The 20,241-nt window shown below is 46.3% G+C and overlaps 1 protein-coding gene across 1 annotated transcript in view; it reads right to left on the bottom strand.

Moving 5' to 3' along the window:
• Nucleotides 1-20,241, bottom strand: part of LOC146809777 (endonuclease domain-containing 1 protein-like) — a 309,446-nt gene that overhangs the window by 51,878 nt on the left and 237,327 nt on the right. The window lies entirely within an intron of this gene.

The raw sequence follows: 20,241 nt of genomic DNA, 5'->3' as shown, positions 1-20,241 counted from the left end.
CCCTTGAGGGACTGAGGCGACAGGCAGAAGCCCAGGCAGCAGGGAACGTTGAGGGGAACTACAATATTTACTGGGAGGATGGCCTCCTCTACAGTGAACCCAAGGCACCCATGCACGGATCGTCACGGGCCTTGGTTGTCCCTCAACGTTGTCGAGCCTTCCTCCTGGAATTGGCTCATGAGATCCCCTTGGCAGGACACCTGGGGCAAGACAAGACCTTTGCCCGGCTTGTCCCGCACTTTTATTGGCCTCAAATGAAAGTGTCGTCCGACACCTACTGCCGGACGTGTGTGACTTGTCAAGCCAGTGGGAAAACCGGGGTGAAGCTGAAAGCTCCCCTGGAACCACTTCCTGTCGTTAGCACCCCCTTTGAAAGGGTGGGCATCGACATTGTGGGTCCGTTAGATCCGCCTACTACAGCTGGTCACAGGTTTATCCTGGTTCTGGTGGATCATGCCACACGGTACCCAGAGGCTATACCTCTGAGGACCATTACTGCACCTGTTGTGGCCAGGGCCCTGATGGGAATCTTTACCCGAGTGGGTTTTCCCAAGGAAGTTGTGTCCGACAGGGGGACCAACTTCATGTCAGCATACATGCGGGCCATGTGGAAGGAGTGTGGAGTGACCTACCGGTTCACCACTCCTTACCACCCCCAGACCAATGGTCTGGTGGAGAGGTTCAATAAAACCTTGAAAGGCATGATCAGAAGTCTGCCTGAAAGCCTGCGGAGGAAATGGGACGTCCTCCTACCCTGTCTATTGTTTTCTTACAGGGAAGTGCCACAGAAGGGAGTGGGCTTCAGCCCCTTCGAGCTTTTGTATGGGCACCCTGTGCGTGGACCTCTCGGCCTGGTGAGAGACGGATGGGAAAGAACTCCCAGAAAGCTTCCCCAGGATGTGGTGAGCTACATGCTGGCCTTCCGGAGCCAAATGGCTAAGTTGTGGAAGCAAGCTTCTGACAACTTGGAAGCCAGCCAAGCAGTGATGAAGGCGTGGTATGACCACAATGCTCATCCGGTGGAATTGGAGCCTGGCCAGAAGGTGTGGGTGATCGAACCAGGAGAGCTTAGCGCCCTCCAGGATCGCTGGTCAGGACCCTTTGAGGTGTTGGAGAAGAAGGGTAAGGCTACCTACTTGGTGGATCTGAAGACCCCTCGCCAGACCCTACGGGTGCTGCATGCCAACCACCTCAAACCCCACCATGAGAGGCCCGAAGTCATATTGCTGATGGTGACTGACGGAGCAGAGGACGTGGAAAGCGAGCCTCTCCCCGACTTATTTGCGTCTCAAGAGAAGGATGGGTTGGTGGAGAGAGTGATTCTCTCCCCGCCCCTAACTCCTGAACAGCAGGAGGACTGCCGCCAGGTCCTGGGGCAGTACTCTTCGTTGTTCTCCCTTGTTCCGGGTAGGACTCACCTGTGCGTCCATGACGTGGACACAGGAGACAGCCCACCTGTGAAGTCATAGATCTACCGGATGACAGACAAGGTGAAGGCCAGCATTCACAGTGAAGTCACTAAGATGCTGGAGCTAGGAGTGATTGAACCTTCCAGCAGCCCCTGGTCCAGTCCGGTGGTATTAGTACCAAAAGCTGTACCACCGGGTGCCCAACCGGAACTGAGGTTCTGTGTGGACTACCGGGGACTGAACTCAGTAACCAAGACTGATGCTCATCCGATCCCGAGGGCGGATGAACTGATTGACCGGCTGGGAGCTGCCCAATATCTGAGTACCTTTGACCTTACTTCTGGGTACTGGCAGATCTCTCTGACTGATGGAGCTAAGGAAAGGTCAGCCTTCTCCACGCCCAAGGGCCACTACCAGTTCTGCATGATGCCCTTTGGGCTCAAGAACGCACCTGCCACGTTTCAGCGTCTGGTGAACCAGATCCTCACTGGAATGGAGAGTTTCTCTGCTGCTTATCTGGACGACATTGCCGTCTTCAGTAACAGCTAAGAGGATCACTTGCGTCACCTGCAAGCTGTTCTCCAGGCCCTGAAACACGCTGGTTTAACGATCAAGGCCAGTAAATGCCAGATCGGGCAGGGGTCGGTAGTGTACCTTGGACACTTGGTGGGTAGGGGAGCGGTGCAACCCCTCCAGGCGAAAATCGAGGCAATCATGGCCTGGGAACCCCCCAAGACTCAGACTGAGGTCCGAGCTTTTCTGGGCCTCACCGGATATTACCGCCGCTTCGTGAAGGGGTATGGGACCATTGTGGCCCCCCTCACTGAGCTTACGTCCAAGAAACAACCTCGACGGGTAGTCTGGACGGAGGCTTGCCAGCAGGCCTTTGTGAAACTGAAGCAAGCCATGTGCGAGGCCCCGGTCTTAAGGGCCCCAGATTTTTCCAAGGAGTTCATTGTCCAGACGGATGCATCGGAACATGGCATTGGGGCAGTGTTATCGCAACTCAATGAAGAGGGTCTGGATCAACCCGTGGTCTTCCTATCCCGGAGACTACTTCCCAAGGAACAGAAGTGGAGTGCAATAGAGCGTGAAGCCTTTGCCGTGGTATGGGCTCTGAAGAAGTTGCGGCCATACCTGTTTGGCTCGCACTTCCTAGTTCAGACCGACCACAGACCCCTTCGGTGGCTGATGCAGATGAAGGGGGAGAATCCCAAGTTGCTAAGGTGGTCTATCTCCCTACAGGGAATGGACTTTCAGGTGGAACATCGGCCTGGAGTGGACCACGCCAATGCAGACGGTCTCTCAAGGTATTTCCGCCTTAGTGATGAGAACTCCCAAGGGGTTGGGTAGCTCTCCCCACTTTCAGCTGGGGGGGACACGTGTTAGACCTGTCAGCCCTTTGGGTGGTCCCTCCTCATCATTATTTATTTTGTCCCACTTTTGCCTCAAACCCTGTTATAATTTTTCCTTTTTGGGAACCACCAGACTTTTTAGTGTTGATGCAGGGTCAGGGAGCCATTTTCCCTACCCCTGGAACTTCTGTCTGAGGGCCTGAGACACAAAATGGTGGCCATCCATTGTCACCTGTGACATCACCAGAACCTCCTGGAACATTCTAGAATCCTGTGACAGTGGGAGGCAGTTTAGAATGTTGGGAGGCCATCTCAGGTTGGCAGTTGGCATCTGACTGGAGAAGAGAGAGGACAGATATAGAAGGAGGTCGGAGTAAGGCAGCAGAGGTGGAAACCAGTGCTTGGAGTGGGGTCCAGAAACCCACCCTTGATGCTAGTCTCTACTGACCAAGCCCAGCCTAAAGCCCTGTGTGGGATCAAGACCAGAAGAACCATCTTAAAGGACTGAATATTTGGAACAGGCCTTAAAGACGAAGAACAGCAAGCTCCTGACCTGTTCAGCAGTGTCCTCCTGGAGTCCTGACGTCGAGAAGCCTGGAGACCTGGGGCCTGAGGGAGAGAAGCGGCGCTGACAGAAAGCAGACATCGTACCCGGAGCCGCCAGAGGTCGAGTGAGGGCGCCGACGGAGGTCGTGGAGAGGCACCGGAGGTCGAGTAAGGAGTCACCCGAGGTCGAGTGAGGGCGCCGCCGGAGGTCGTGGAGAGGCGCCGGAGGTCGAGTCGAGAGTCACCTGAGGTCGAGGTGAGGCGTCGACGTGGGAGTGAAGTCCACCCACCGGAGTCGCCGGAAACTGAGGTGAAGCGCGCCGGAGGTCGGGACTGGAGATCGCACTCCGGAGACACCAGGAAGTGGGGAGTCCGAGTCCCTGCGACGCCGGAAGGCGACATCGAGGACATCGAGACGAGGCCGTCCAGCGACATCGAGCTGAGGCCGCCCAGCGACATCGAGTCGAGACCGCCCAGCGACATCGAGTCGAGACCGCCCAGCGACATCGATCCGGAGCCGCCTCACGGCGTCGACACGGTGCCGAGCGGAGCCGATCATCTTGAAAAGGACAGTAAGTGGTAGAGGGGGCGTCTGAGGTCCCGTGGAGCCCTAAAAGACCATTCTAGGGGCTAAAGGGGTGTTAGAACCAGCCTGGGAGTGCCAGGGGTGAACTGAGACTGGTACAGTGACCTCCATAAAGGGTTGTGTAGTTTGGAGGGCCAGATCTTTAGGTTACTCTTGTTCTACCTCAGCTTAGGCCCCAGCCTTGATCAATCTAGGTGGGACACCCCCATGCCATCCAAGTGTCCTTAAGTTGTGTATGGGCAAAGTAAGACCAAGTGACCTCATGAAAATGATTTGAACTGTAACTGTCATTGATTGTTTTACCTTATTTATTGAAGGTGCTTTATTTATTGTCATCCACTAATTTATTCCTGCACTATATTTATTGTCTGACTGTATTTATTTGCCATCTGTATTTATTGCACAACTATTTATTCTTTGCGTAATGATGACCTGAACCTATTTATTGAAATTCCAAAGTAGCATTGTTTATTTGACCTGCTCTTTTAAGGGAAAATCTTATTGTATTGTATTTATGTAATGAAACCTGCAACTAAGAGAAAATAAGATAAAGACATATATATTTTCAACTTTTCTTGCATAATTTTTACGGTGTAGTGTCGTTTTTGGAACGGATGAACGCATGGTTATTGTGAGGGTGTGACGTACGCTTAACACGGTGCCTGACCCCCAACCGCTCGAGCCAAGCTACCATTGTGCTGGGAACCTGGTGACTGCTAACCCGGTTGCCCGGTTTCCAACAACCATGATAACAATACTATTAATTTTTATAATAACGATTTTAATAATGTTCCTAACCCAATATTTTTTGAATTAACTAACTTTCTTACTAAGCTGTCTGATAAGGTAGTTACTCAGGGCCAGGGATTATATCTATGCCTCGCTGGTGATTTTAATAGACACTTTTCAAATGACAAGAATACGATTGGGAATATACAGGGGTAATAGGCCATAGACATCCGGAGCTGGGGTTAATAGTGGAATCCCATGACCTACTAGATATTATGGCAATTCCAGGGAAAGACGTAATTATGCCTCCCACTTATAAATGAAGAGGATCGCCGTCTACGATTGATTTCATATCTATCACTCGGAGCCTTGAACAAATTATTTTCCATGGATCGGTGGTTGAATCTGCCTTTAGTTACCACAACCCACTAGAGGCTGTCATCCTAATGGCCCCAAGGAAAGGATATGAGTGACAGATAGGGGCTTGCAATCTTCAACCAACAACAGATAACTTAAAACTGATTTGGAGAATGTGGAGACCTGTCTATCTGAAGAGGATAGTGCCATTAACATAATAGATGCCTTTAACGAACTCTGTCTTGGTATAAAAAACACCCTCCTTAGACCAATACATCCATCAAATAAGTTACACGGCTGGTTTGACCATGATTGTACAGCAGCCAGCCAAGAACTAAAGAAGGATCTAGGGAAGAAGCCTAGAAATAATGTACTAATCACTGCCCTGAGAAAACATTATAAGACTGTTACAGTCTGGCATCTGTTTTTATTTTTTATGTAATTGAGACATCCATACAAATTTTGCAAAATCTCATGTTGTGGCCTGTAGGCCACATCGTATTCAATTGTCTTCCATACAAGTAGGAAATAACTCCTTAACAAGTGTTAAGAGCTTCCCTAGGAGTTATATTTTCATCTTCTGGAGCTTAGTCACCTAATATTGCACAACGTAGAATGCTTTTTACAAAAGCGTTTTGGATCATTGATTTCTCTCCCTCAACCTTGCGGCGGGGGTCAGCTGAAAGCAATATTACAAATATATCAATCTCAATCTGTTCCAATTGCTACTTATGGTTCCGCAATTTGGGGGAGTGTGAATTGCGTAACCATACATTCTGAGGAAAATAGGTTCTGTAGGTGCCTGTTGGATGTACCACCTTCTTCTCCTCATGTCATTTGTCAGAAGGAGTTAAATTTGCTATACATATTTGATTTCATTAGAGCGAGACCATTGCTACTTTGGTTATCCATTTGGAGTGATGATCAGGCATTGCTCACAAGAGATATAATAAATGACTGTATCTCTTGTGATAATGGCCTTCAAATTCTGTGTTTTGGCATATATTAAATCGGAATTTGGGAAACTCAGTATGGAGCAAGTTTTTACAATGAGGGATTCATGCCCTGCTCATACTAAAAGGGAAGTAGCTTCAGCTTTTTAGAATAAAGCTCGTGTAAATCATCTTAATAGTGTAGTAGGGAAACCATTGATAGCTATATATTTTTCCCAGAGCATTTACGTGTTACCACCTGTCTATTTAGAACAGTCTTGTGGGAGATGGGAGCGTTCCCTGCTTTTTAGGTTCTGTGCTGATACAATAAAATATTTATTGTGCTTTCCCATTGGGTATCAAACGAGTCTCGCTGCTATTCCTTGCCTGTGCAATAACAAGTCAGGTCAAAGCACTATACATTGTTTACTGATTTGTAAATTTTATGAATTATATACAAGGACATTTTTGCTTTCACTTTCCAAAAGGAGATATCCCGATATTAGAGAGAGTGGAGCAATGTTTTCATTATTTTTCAACTGTCCAATAGTGAAACGTCTGTACATGTAGGCTCATTTTGAAGACATGCTGTGAGGGCACGTGGCACTTTAATATTGTAATGACTCGCTGCTATTCCTGGTTTTTAATCCTTGTTTTAATATTTTGTGGTATGTATAGATATGTTTTTATCAGATTTATATTAATGTGATGATGTACTTATGTGGCTGTAATAATGATTGTTTTATATGCATGTACTTTTATGGAAGGGTGAACTTTCCGAATAAAGAAACTGAACTGAACTGTCAATGCTATTAATGAACTAAAAGAAAAGTTTGCTCCAATGTGGTCTAGCTTCTTATTGTATGCAGAGCAACATTATAGTTTACTAAATCAATAACGAGAGAGATTTTTGTATAGCGCACACCCTAAATTCACATAATTGAAGGTGCTCTTGTATGCGATAATGAACAAAATGGAAGCTCAGTGAAAAATTGTCTAGAATCACACAATTTGGTCAAGCAGGTAAGCCAGGGAACCCAGATTTTCCAGTTTCATGATATACTACTCAGCCGCTAGATGAGTAGCTTTTTCTGACATCAAAGGTTACTGCTTTGTCCTTAATTAATGGAGGATGAGATAAAAGCAAGGGTGACAATCAGAAGCCACATTTTCTTTTTGGCATTTTAACATTGTGGCAACCTTCACACAGACAAATGAGTGCATCACAACAGAAATAGACTAAAGTACATGTTCCTTTTAATAATACTAGGAGGTTTGATGGGTTTACAGGATGGGGAGCTAAGGCCAAGATTCGAACTTGATTCCTCAAGTTACATGGTTAGCATTTATAGCCAGTGAGCGCTACACATTTGGATTGAGCTTTCAGTGCATCGTCCACTTCTATTTTACATAACAGAGGTGAAAGGCTGAATGATCAGGAACGGGACTTGTTGTATCACAACAGCGGAGGCAGAAATGCTTTGATACTTGTGACTGAATAATGTGGCAGAACCGGCACAGCTGTTGAGCACTACGTGCGTAAGCATCTTGCAAAAACAGTTACAGTGCACGTATCCCTACAGGTTTTAATAGTAACAGGGCTGGCTTACTTTTTCATCTGTCTGAGGTCGCTCATTTACACAAATTTGACTTGTTCAAACGCTAAATAAACCATCCAATTTGCTACGTGTGTGAGTTGAATGGTGCCAGACGGTCAGCTAAGAATGACATCATCCCTCGAGGACCAACCAGGTCTCTGAGTGTAGGGTGTAAAGTAGGGTATAAAGCATGTCATCTGATTCCATGTGCAGCTAACAGGATTCCTCTGAGCTGAAAGATCTTCAGCACTGTTTAGCAGTGGTAAAGTGCACGAGTCCTTAAGCCAGTAAAAATGAGGTCAGAAAAATGGAGGGAGGCAGGCAAAAAGTTGGGGGAAGACCATCCCAAGGCTGTCAGGTCTAACAAGTCTCCCCCCCCCCCCAGCTGAAATTGGGGAGACCAACCCAATCCCTTCAGAGTTCTCTCTGAATAATCTGGATAGACCATCAGCATTGGCATGGTCAGTCCACGGGCGACGTTCCACCATAAAGTCCATTCCGTGTTGGGAGATGGACTACCTCAGCAGTTTGGGATTTTCAGTGCATTAACCATTTGGGGGGTCTGTGGTCGGTCTGAACCAGGAAGTGAGTCCCAAACATATATGGTCTCAACTTCTTTAGTGCCCAGACCACAGCAAAAGTTTCTCTCTCAATGGCACTCCATCTCTGTGCCTGTGGAAGTAACCTCCTGCTAATGAAGGCTACTGGTTGGCCTAGGCCCTCCTTAATCAGCTATTCTAACACTGCACCTATGCCATGCCTGAAACATCTGTCTTCGCAATGAATCCCTTGGAGCATTCAGGGGCCCTGAGCACAGGTGCTGTGCACATGGCTTCCTTTAGAGAGTCAAAGCCTTTCTGGCTAGCCTCTGTCCAGATCACCAATCTGGGCTGCTTCTTTGAAGTCAGCTAAGATAAGGGGACAACAATGGTGCCATAGCCCTTAGCAAATAGACTGTAGTAGCCAGTGAGGCCTAGGAACGATTCCACTTTTGTTTGGGTTTTAGGTGGTTCCCAGGCTATGATAGTTTCTATCTTGGCCTGTAGGGGCTGAACCTTGCCTCCACCTACCAGGTGTTCCAAATACACCACAGAGCCGTGCCCAATCTGGCACTTGCTGGCCTTTATTGTCAGGAGTGTCTGTTGTAGTGCCTGAAGTACCTTGTGGAGGTGATGGAGATGTTCCTCCCAGCTGGAACTGTAGACAGCGATGTTGTCTAAGTAGGCAGCACAGAAAGCTTCCTTGCCAGACAGGACCCTGTTGACCAGCAATTGGAAGGTTGCAGGGGCATTCTTCAAGCCAAAAGGCATCACCTGGAATTGGTAATGTCCCTCGGTGGTTGAGAATACTGACCTCAATTTGGCCCCCTCAGTGAGAGCAATCTAACTGTACCCTGATATCACGTCAAAAGCACTGAGGAATTTGGCAGCGCTGAGCCTGTCAATGAGCTCATCAGCTCTTGGAGTGGGGTGTGCATCAGTCAGAGGCGCAACTAGAGCCAAATTTCGGGGGGGCTAAGAAACAATTTCAGGGGGGGCTGAATCTTTAAGAAATAGGCAGAGTGGAGCTGCAGGGGCTCTTAGAAGGGGTGAAACAACAGCAAGGCCTCATTACCATGCAAATGGTCTTTTAAAGACCTGTGAAGTGCTCGGGTGCGGCTGTGTGTGTACCCGGGAAGCCGTCTCATCCCGGGCTGCCACACACGACGGGGGGGCTGAAGCCCTTTGAGTTCAATGGGTGTTGCACGCCTGGCATCAGTCCTGGTGACTGAGTTGTGACCTCTGTAGTCCACCCAGAACCAGAGTTCCAGTTTGGCACCCTGTGGGGCAGCCTTTAGTACCAAGACCACAGGGCTGGACGAAGAACTATTGGAGTGCCCAATCACCTCTAAAGAAACATCCTGGAGACTTCCTCCTGACTGCTTGCTCTCACCCTGTCACACAATATGTACATTTTATTCTTTACAGGCAGACTGTCTCCAGTGTCTACATCATGGACGAACAGATCTGTAAGTCTAGGGTTGAGGGAGAACAATGGGGCAAACTTTCTCAGTTAATGGTAATAGTCATCTCGGTGTTCTGTTGTCAGTGTGGTTGAGAGGGTGACACACTCCACTGACCCATCGTGTTCCTCTACAGAGAGGAGGTAATGGAGAGGTTTGCTCTCCTCTTTGAGTCACTCTTCTGTCACAAGGACCTCTAGAAGTGAGGCTTCAATCGGTTGATATGGAGCACCCTTAGGGAGTTTCTAGGGGTCTGGAGGTCCACCAGGTAGGTGGCCTCACCCTTCCGCTCCTTGATCTCGTATGGGCCAGTTCAACGGTTCTGGAGAGCTCTGGGCTATACTGGTTCCATGACGCATACTTTTTGGCCAGATTGAAACTCCATCAGTGTGGCTTTCTAGTTGTATCAGAGTTTCATAATTTCTTGGCTAGCCTCTAGGTTACATTTAGCCTTCTTCAGAAGCAGAGCATCTTGTTGCGGAGGGCCAACATGTAACTGACCTCATCCTGGGGGGGGGTTCTTCGCCCCTCCCTGACAAGGCTAAAAGGTCCCCTAACAGGGTGTTCAAAGAGGAGTTCAAAAGAACTGAACCCAACTCCTTTCTGTGGCACCTCCCTGTAGAAAAAGAAAAGGCATGGCAAGAGTACATCCCACTTACGCCTCATGAGCTCCAGCAGGCCCATAATCATGCCCTTCAAAGTCTTGTTGAATCTATCAATTAGACCATTGGTTTAGAGGAGATAGGGTGTGGTGAACTTGTAAGTTGAACCACACTCATCCAAAATGAACTTCAAGTATGCAGACATGAAGTTAGTGCCTATATCTGACACCGCCTCCTTGGGGAACCCCACATGGGTAGAGATCCCCATGAGAGCTCTGGCCACCAAGGGAGCAGTCACTGACCTCTTAGGGATTGCCTCCATGGAGCGTGTGACAAGGTCCACCAAGACCAGTACAAACCTGCTGCCTACAGCTTTCTTGTGGTCCAAAGGCTCAATGACGTTGAAGCCCACCCTTTCAAAGAAGGTGCCAATGACAGGAAGTGGGATATGGGGAGCTTTGTGCTTTGTCCCTGATTTCCCACTGGCCTGACAGGTGGGGCATGATCTGCAGAATACATCTGAAGCTGTCTTCAATCGAAGCCTATAGAAATGGGAGACCAGCCCGGCAAAGATCTTGTCTTGCTGCCCCAAATGTCTTGCCAAGGGAATGTTGTGAGCAAGGCCCAGTAGGAAAATCCGGTAGCATTATGGGGACTATCTACAAACAGGCTATCCCACTACCAGGAACCTTAGGCTCACTGTAAAGAGATTGTTCTCCCAGTAGATTAGATGATCCCCAGATGCTTCACCTGTTGCATGGGCTGAGACCTGGTGCCTCAAGCCCTCAATAGTGGGACACTGGTTCTGTGCTTGGCAGAATTCCTCCTTGGTGGGTCCATCCTCAGCTTGCCAGCTGGCAAGCTCAGGTAGTCACCTAGGGTAGCAATATCTTCCCCGGTTGTCCAGGAGGCCTCAGCCTCAGACACCCCATCAGCCTCCACGGCAGGAAATTCAGGGACTGGTTCCCTGTGCCCCTTGCCCCTCTCCTTGGCAGCCGTCTTGGCCATTCTTCCAGGCTCTAGACTTCCTTGACTCCCGTACCAGGCAGCCATGGCTCATGTGGTCATGCAGACCCACTCAGGCAATTCCATCATCTCCAAGTGAGACCTGAGGTCTACCTCCCTCTAGGTATTGTGCTCCAGCTCATTACCTAACAGACCATTTACAGTCAGGGCCAGGATTACAGCAACTTCCAGAGAACCTGAGACCTCCCCACATTCAAAGGGAACTAGAGACCCAGGTAGATGGCTCTCCGATTGTCATCAACTATGACTTGGTGGAATGTGTTCAGTAGGACATGCTCTGCTGACACCAGCTGACACCTTGGCAGTTGTCATGCTGGGTCCTGTGTCACACAGAGCCTCCACCCGTTGCACATTAATGGTGATTCACTGCCTATACTTGGAAGTATTTGTAGGCATGTGGGCTTTTGACACCATTTATTTATCCCCCAGGGACACTAGGGTTAACTCGGTCTGTTCCCCGAAACAATCCTGGACTACCTCATCACCGAGCACTACACTCGCCATCCCAGGTGTTTGGCCCACCTGTGGGAGGCTGTGCCCTCTTGGGGCATTTGAAGTTGCCCTTAGAGTGGCCATATATATAGTACTCTGTACATTGGGGTACAAACCTCCCTTTCTCATGATCAAAGAACCCTTTCTTCTTTGGATCAAATTGGGATGAGTTACCACTACTCACTTGGGAATTATTTTGGGGACCTTATGAGAGCTCTTTCTTCTGTTGGGAACCCTGACCACTTTTGTGGGTGTCCCCCCCATATACCTTTTTCAGACACTCTGGTGCTATCCCAAAAGTATTCTCCTCATCAAGCTTTCTGGGGTCAGTCAGCTTACTGTCAATTAGGTGCTGGTACAACTTTCTAAAGCAAATACTGGGCATGAGCTCTCTCATGATCAAATTGTAAAACCTAACATAATCATTTACTTTGCTGCTCCTCACCCAGCCATTCAGTGCCTTACAAGGTGAATCAACAAAATCTATCCAGGACTGGTTGGGGAGCTTCTGACTGTCCCTGAATCTTTGGCGATACTTCTCAGTGGTCAGTCCACATTTGGAAAGTAAGATAGACTTCATGGGTGTGTACTTGGTTTGGTCCCCAACGACTAATGTAAGAAGTGTGAACCTACCATTGTAGGCATGTGTTTCCTCACAAACCCTGTGAACCTTTAGGGCTACCTCTTAACCTTTTAATCTGAAAACCACTTATCAATGTCATCTCCCACCACAAAATTGGGCACCAAATTCTTGGGTATATAAACCGTCCTTTCTCCTTCAGGTACTACATGTATTCTGCCACTATCACTGCTGGAATCTGCCTGCCTGGCTGTGATCTGCAACTCTTTGAGAATCAGTGTGTGAGCCAGAAGTATTTTCTTCTCTGCCAAGGCTCAGGGCCTTATTTAGATCTTGGTGGTACTGGTCCCGCCATTGCCTTCCCGTTGGATTCCCTGCCCGCCAACTAGGCAGTCCGCCCACTGTATTTAGTTTTTGGCGGGTCCATAGATGATAGGGTGCTTGAATTCCCCCGCCAGGATTTCTCTCCCGCATTGACGGTGTCCCAGGCAAAATCGGTTGATGGAGGGGGTCCAGCCACTATTACTGCGATGCCAATTATGATAGGCCTTTCCATCGAGGCAAGAGTGGTGGGAAAACCTTCACACCTGAGTTGACAATAACTTGGTATATAAGGTACACACGTACCTTATTTCTTGTTTCTACTCCCCTTTCCATTACGGAGAGGATCGTCCATGTCCCCCCTTTAGTGCTGCCACTCAACCATGAAGGAAATCCACCCCGTTGTCACCAGAATCGAGGTGAGCCCCTTTTCCACTTGTTCACTATTGCAATGGCTGTGGGCACATGCAGTTGTGCATTGTTCTCACAAGCAATGTTTCCAAAAGTGTAATTTATATATTTATATTTTAACTTGTTTCGTTTAAATACACACATATGTTTTGACATTGGATTTTGTTTTTTAAGTGTGGTGCCACCCACGACGGTATCCCTCCATTGGGTTTCTGCCTCCCTGACACCGCCAGCAAAACACTGTGATCTAAATTCGGTCGGCACAATACCAATGCCCAGACAGCAACGGAGAAATGTGAGCCAGCAGAGCAGTCAGCCGGGTCAACGGAGGAGGCATGGATGGCAGTTCAAGTGATAGATTTATTTTAATCAATCAATAGTAGAGATAAACAAATATAGACAGTTTTTTAATGACAGAAATACATTCAACAAAAACGAATGCTGCTATTGGTTACAACATTCTTCAACATCCAAGAGATTAAATTGCCCAATGCATTTCAGGATATCAAATCCCTTCTTCAGGGGCCTTTGTAAAAAACAATTATAATTAGATGCTATTTGAAAAAACGAGGAATTGCATAATGTAACAATTTAATATGCAGGGAAAGATTCCTAATCACCAAGGTTGTACAAGAACATGGCCAGATCAAAACGCAACCAATGGGAGTCAAGTACCATCTACGAAAAAAGTGAATCAGTGCATACAAAACTATGACACAAACTCAATAGGAATCAAGAACAGCCATCACCTGCTCAGTGGTATAAAAACACTTAAAACCCAGCGTGTAGATGCCTGTGATCAAGTGAACATGCCATTTAGCAGAAATCGTGCTGTGCCCAAAGACCGCGCACTCAAGTTTAATGTCCCCATGCAAGTGCTCCATGATAATCGAAATCACATGCTTACTGAATGTTTGCCGCACAGTGACACACACATCACACATACGCCTGTTGCTGAACTGGAATCTATTTTTTTTTTTGTTAACCCAGAATGAGTACCCAATTCGTAGTGCCCCAAAAAAATAATGATAAACATCCGAATCACACCTTGTTATCCATACCTCGTTCCATAACAAGCTGCATGCGTAATGCCCTAACTGTTCGTGTGAAACACCATGTGCTACAGCTGCAGGACCTGTCTGGTTCATGGAGAAACACAATGGTGAAACCTCCAATATAGGTAGATTTGAATGATAATTAGGAATTGCCATCTGAACTCTATACCTACTCTGCCGCAACAAATTGTGAATACTGGCCTCTCTTATGAGTCACAAAGGAGTGAACGTCTTATTCTATTGATACAATAACATCAAATAATTACCCATACGTTAGGAGACAAGATACACAATTCAGAGCCCTGGCAGTCCACTGGGCGACGTAATACACTACACCTACCCTTTTCGCTGTGTCTTCGCTTCTGGATGTAACCCTATCTGCCGTCTAACCGATTAACAAGAACCTCGATAAACGCGCCTTATTTTAAACTGATAATCATCTGTTAGAGGACAAAATGGCTGCCTCGCGAACTGAGGAGTCGCCATCTTAGAATGGGCAATCTTAATTCAATGGCTGACTGAGAATCAGTGTGTTCACAAATGAACACTCTACTATGTACACTAACTATCGTGGCAAACAATATCTTGGATCTAATATACATGGAACCCTTAAAGAATATTGTGTAAAAGTCTCATGCAATCGTTTAAATGTATGAAGATGCGATTGCTTAAACTAGCTGATGTGTATAATAAAAAAGCACCACGCTCGCATAAGACGCGGCGGTGGAAACCACAATACTACACTAACTATCAAAAGTATCACATCAACGTGTGCTATTGCCTAACAGTAAACAATGCCAATGACATCTGCATGCGAAAAATAAGTGAAATGCCGAGATCGTCATAAACACAAACGTGCTAAGACAGTGTGCCAGACAGAAAATAGTGTTAATGATATCTGCATGCAAAAAATGAAATGAAAGGCTGAAATTGTGGTTAACACCAACGTGCTAGGACAGTGTGTCTAGCAGAAAATTGAGCTAACCATCAAGTTGCTGGTCATATTACTAACTGTTTTTTATACATGAATGTATTATATTTTGAAGCAAAGGCGATAAAAACGTTGAGAATGGAAACTTATATAAAAGCATCCTTATAATCCCAAATCTGTCATGCGACACTTGCATAACACCAATTGCATACTCAAAATGTTAACAGTGCATGATACATGAAGAATATAAAAGGATGAAGCTAATCTGCCCACAATGACACAAAGCATCTGTTATAAGAAACAAGTCATGTCCATTCTATCATTCAAACCATGAGGGGACATCGTGTTAAGCAATTTTATCCACCAGATTTCCCACTGCGATAACAATCTTGCGCTGTCTCTATTTCCACTGCTCTGTAGAATTTCCACAATGGTATATTTTAACTTTACAATAGTGTGGTGGTGGTCAAGCTAGTGTGAAACCAAGTTAGATTTGATGTTCTTCATACTAATCGTGCTTTTGTGTTCAGTAATTCTGATTTTAACTTTATGTTCCGTCTTGCCTGCATACATTAGGCCACATGGACACTTTATGCAATAGATCAAGAAGGAGGAATTGCAATCTCCAGAATATCTCAGCTTCATAGACTTGCCAAACTGCGGGCGCGTGATAGCATTACCTAACATGACGTTGTTACAGTTGACACAATTGAAAAATGTACGCATGCCAGATTCTGTGGTGTTAGAGGGTGTTTTAGAGCATGTCAACATCTCTTTAATGTTGTGACTCCTCAGATGGGCAAATAAAGGTTGCGCTTCAAATAACCCATTAAAATCAGGTTCAGACTGAAGAAGTTCCCATCTTGACTTAATTATTCTTTTTATGGCGGTGGCTTTGGTTGAATACTTATACACGAAAACCAAACGGTTTTGTGGTGGCTTAATGTGTGTTGGAAGTAAGTCCGGTCTCTGTGTAGTAGAAATTCTCGTGACAGCATCAGACAAAGTAGATACTGGGTAACCCCCTGCTTGAAAATATGCAGTTCACTCGCAGTAACAGCAGTCAAAGCTTCTTGCGTGGATTCTATCCTTTTGATTCTCAGCAATTGAGAAAATGGAAGATTGTGGATGAGACTCGGAGGATGGAAACTCGAGAATAACGAAGGTTGTTTCTGTCAGTCTTCTTCTTAAACATGAGCACTCATTAACAACATTAATGTTATGATGCATTGAGTACTTGCACATATACATTTGATATTGTGATTAGTTGTTTACACTGTTCAACCAGATATCGAGTGACACTGCTTCCAGCTATTATAGGGAGCTCAAATTCAGGGATGTCTCCCTCAGTTGCCACAGGCGGTTCCTCTGATGGGCCTTTCACTGACTCTCCTGCTCCATCATTCTCCTTGGAGCAGGCTACTTCCCAGGCCCGCAGTTCATTCTGAAATCCCACCTTTTTGATGGCTCTCTTGGCAGGTTCTCCCATATCCTTGCAAAATGCGTCTGTATAAGTATCCATTTAGGCCAGCTCAAATTCTATGGCTCCAGTTGCAGAACCAACTTGAGACACGATGTTAGAGAATAACAATTTTAAAAGTGCAAATCAGAGAAAATTTGAAAAATTCAAAATGATCTTAAGATGTGGCTGGCTAATATACACCAAGTTACTGTATGCTGTACAAACATAAGACCTATCCTCACCGCTGTTCATGAATGTTAGAAATTGGTTTTTTGGTTGGTAGAGTATGCACATTCTCCAAGCAGGAACCACAATCGCAGTCAGGGTAAGAGACTACACAACCTACATTATTCTGTGCTCGCCCTCCGGTAGCTTGGTATAGAGCAGTCAGGCTTATTTTAAGAGACAATGTGTAAGGTATTTGTGCAACACTTTATGAAAACACCACAAAAGACTCCACAAAAGTTCAGAAAAATAAGGTATGACTTAATAAATAAATCAAGTCCAAATGATAAAAATTCAATATGTAGAAGTCGAAATATGAATTTTTAGAGGGTAATAGAAAAATAGTGCTTAGGAGAGAATAGTGCCTAAAGAGTTAATTTGCGCCGGAACAGAACAAAGCCACGAGTTGAGGCTGACCACGATGGAGCGTGGGTCGGGTACAGGGACCCACTTAGGCCTGCTGCACAAAAGTACGTGGTGCAGCCGAACATGGGTTGGTTCTGATGTGGCAGGTCTGAGCACGATACAGCGGGCTCCAAGTGTGAGGCACCTATCCAACTCACAAGCATATGCGCCCAAGCATTGGAAAGGTAGAGTTCTAAGTCTTTTGTGTCCCTGAGACTTAGGCAACAGGAGGCAAGCTAGCAAGCCCTATGAGCCTCTCTGGTTTCAAGTGATGCAGGTCCAGTCCTTCTCACCCAGGCAGAGGGAGAGCAGCACCAGCAGTGCACCACAGCAAGGCAAGAGTTCAGCACGTAGCAGATCCATCAAAGTTGAAGTGCTTTATCAGCATAGCGATTCCTCTACTTTTTGGCAGAGTGGCCACAGGTACTGAAGTATACTGCATTGGTAGGGTCAGAGACCCAATATTTATACCCAAATGTGCCTTTAAAGTGGGGATCACTTCAAAGAGGTGTCTTTGAAGAGCATGCAAGTCCTTTCTACCCAGCCCTATGGGGTAATCATCCCTTTGTGTGGGAACAGGACACTGCCCATTTAGGTGTAAGCATCAGCCCCCCCTCTTCATGCCAAAGAAGATCTATCAGAATGCAGATGAGTTCTCTGTCACACCCACCGTTCCTGTAGTTGTTACTGTCTAGAGGGAATATACAAAGTGTATATGTCACTCACTTGTCGTGTATTGGAGACAGGCTGCAGGCACACAGAACAGTAAAAGCAGGAAATGTCCACTTACTAAAAGGGGCATTTCTAAATTAGTAATGCTAATTCCAACTTTACCAGTAAAAAGGATTTATCATTACCATTCCAAAGATATAAAACAGAAAATAGCTACTTCTTTCTAATCAGAATACTTACGTGGGTTGCACAATCAGTACTGCAGGCCTACTGGTAGCATTTAATTTACAAGCCCAGGGCACAGGAAGTGCACTTTACTAGGGATTTATAAGTAAATTAAATATGCCAATTGGGGATGAATCAATATTACCAGGTTTAGGGGAGAGAGCACAAGCACTCTAGCGCTGTTTTGCAGTGGTTAAGTATGCAGTCCTAAAGCCAGCAAAAACAAGGTCAGAAAATGCAGGAATGTGTAAGACAGTGCCCCTTTTTGTATGGTTGTCCCCACGTTTTGCCAAACTGTTAATGTACTTTGACTGAGTGTGCCCTGGGTTCCTGCCAACCAGATACCCAGGGCATTTGTTCTTTCCCTAAACTGTACTGTTGCAAAACCCAATTGACAAATCTCTGGCCACATGTGAGTTCCTTGTAAACGGTACATTAGGTACTGAGGGCACTGTGACCAGGGAAGGCCTCTATGGGCTGCAGCACTTATTGTGCCACCCTTAGAGGTCTTGTACCTTTACACACACGCACTGCCATGCCAGGCTGCATGTTTTGTTGCAGAGCAAAGTGAAGAGTCGACATCGCACACATCCCTGTGTGCCCTGCCTACAATCCACTGCCCTGGCATAGGGCAGCCACCCCTCTAGCTGGGTGCACTATACCAGTGGTGAATGTACAGGTGCATGAGCCATGTACCCCTACAGTGTCTAAGCCAATTCTTAGACATTGCAAGTGCAGTAATGCCATAAAGAGTATTTGGTGCTGAGAGTTTGTCATTACGAACTCCACATCACCATAATGGCTTTACTGAAAACTGGGAAGTGTGGTATCAAACTACTGATAGTTCCCACCACCAGGGAGGCCCATTGTTTCTGGGATTGGTTCACTCCTGGAGCCACTATCACGATTTTGTGACTTCCGTTTCAAGACTATGGTCCAACAATCGGAAACATATCTCCAGGATACCAAAAGTCTTCTGTCATTAATTAAAAAAATCCAGGTTGACAAACACACCATCCTCGTCAGCCTGGATATTGAAAGTCTCTACACCAGCATCCCTCAGGATGCGACCCTAAACGTGCTTGAGCAGTCACTCGAGAACTCAGAATGGTCCCATAGAACCCCCAAGGGGTTTATCATCGACTGCGCCACTCTAGCCCTGAAACGGAATTTTTTTGAGTTCGAGGGTACCCTGTATTTACAAACGGGCGGCACTTTTATGGGTAGTACCTTCGCTCCTAGTGTGGTAGGACTCTATGTCTATGACTTTGAGAAGAAGTTCATCCTGACCACATCCAACCCCTTCTCTAGAAACATAACATTATGGCGCAGGTACATCGATGATGTACTCCTAGTATGGAATGGACCCCAGAATGTTCTAAATGAATTTTTCTTATGGATAAATACCTGCGATGACCATCTCAGATTTACTCACTGCAGTGACACCCAGTCCTTAGTCTTTCTGGACGTTGTGATCGCTATAGAGAACGGGGCCCTTGAAACCCGCACACACTACAAACCGACTGCGAAAAACAATCTACTTAGGTTTGATAGCTTCCACCCTAGGCCCCTCAGGGAAAACCTCCCTTTCGGACAATATCTCAGAATTAGGAGAAACTGTAGCAAGAGCTCTGACTTCCGCTCCCAAGCTAATGACCTGTCACTCAAATTGTCAGACAGAGGATATCCCGAAAAGATATTGGCAACTTGCAAAAAACGGGCTGCTAATCAGAACCGTGAGGCACTGTTGGAACCCAATCCGAAACAAGTGACGGACACGCCTCTTACGTGCGTCACCACATACAGCACTATCTCTAACCAGGTCACAAGGACAATTAACAAACACTGGAACATCCTGAATACAGGCAATCTAAAATGGGAAAAACCCTTGTTCTCTTTCAAGAGAGCAAGGAGTATTAAAGATGCATTGGTACACACCAGACCAAAACAACCAGAAACACCAACAAGATGTACTGTCCTTAATTCATGGGGACTACCTAACATTACAGGTCATTTTCCATGCGGAGACTGTAGCGTGTGCCATCTCACCACAGCCACAAAAACACTTTCCCTAGAACCTGGCAGAGAATGGTCACAAAGAAAACATACAAACTGTAACACCACTAATGCAGTATATTTAATTACCTGCCCGTGTGAACTTCGTTACATAGGGATGACAACAAGGAAAGTGAAGCAGAGGATCTGTGAGCACAGGAGCACTATTAGATGCAAAAAACAAACCACGTGTCTAACAGAACACTTTCTTCAACACAATCATACACCCAACGATATGCGTTGGACGATAATTGAAACTATGACT

The sequence above is a fragment of the Triturus cristatus genome, chromosome 7 (genome assembly GCF_964204655.1).
Source record: "Triturus cristatus chromosome 7, aTriCri1.1, whole genome shotgun sequence".
Lineage (NCBI taxonomy): Eukaryota > Metazoa > Chordata > Amphibia > Caudata > Salamandridae > Triturus > Triturus cristatus.
This window is presented reverse-complemented; position numbering and strand designations above follow the sequence as displayed.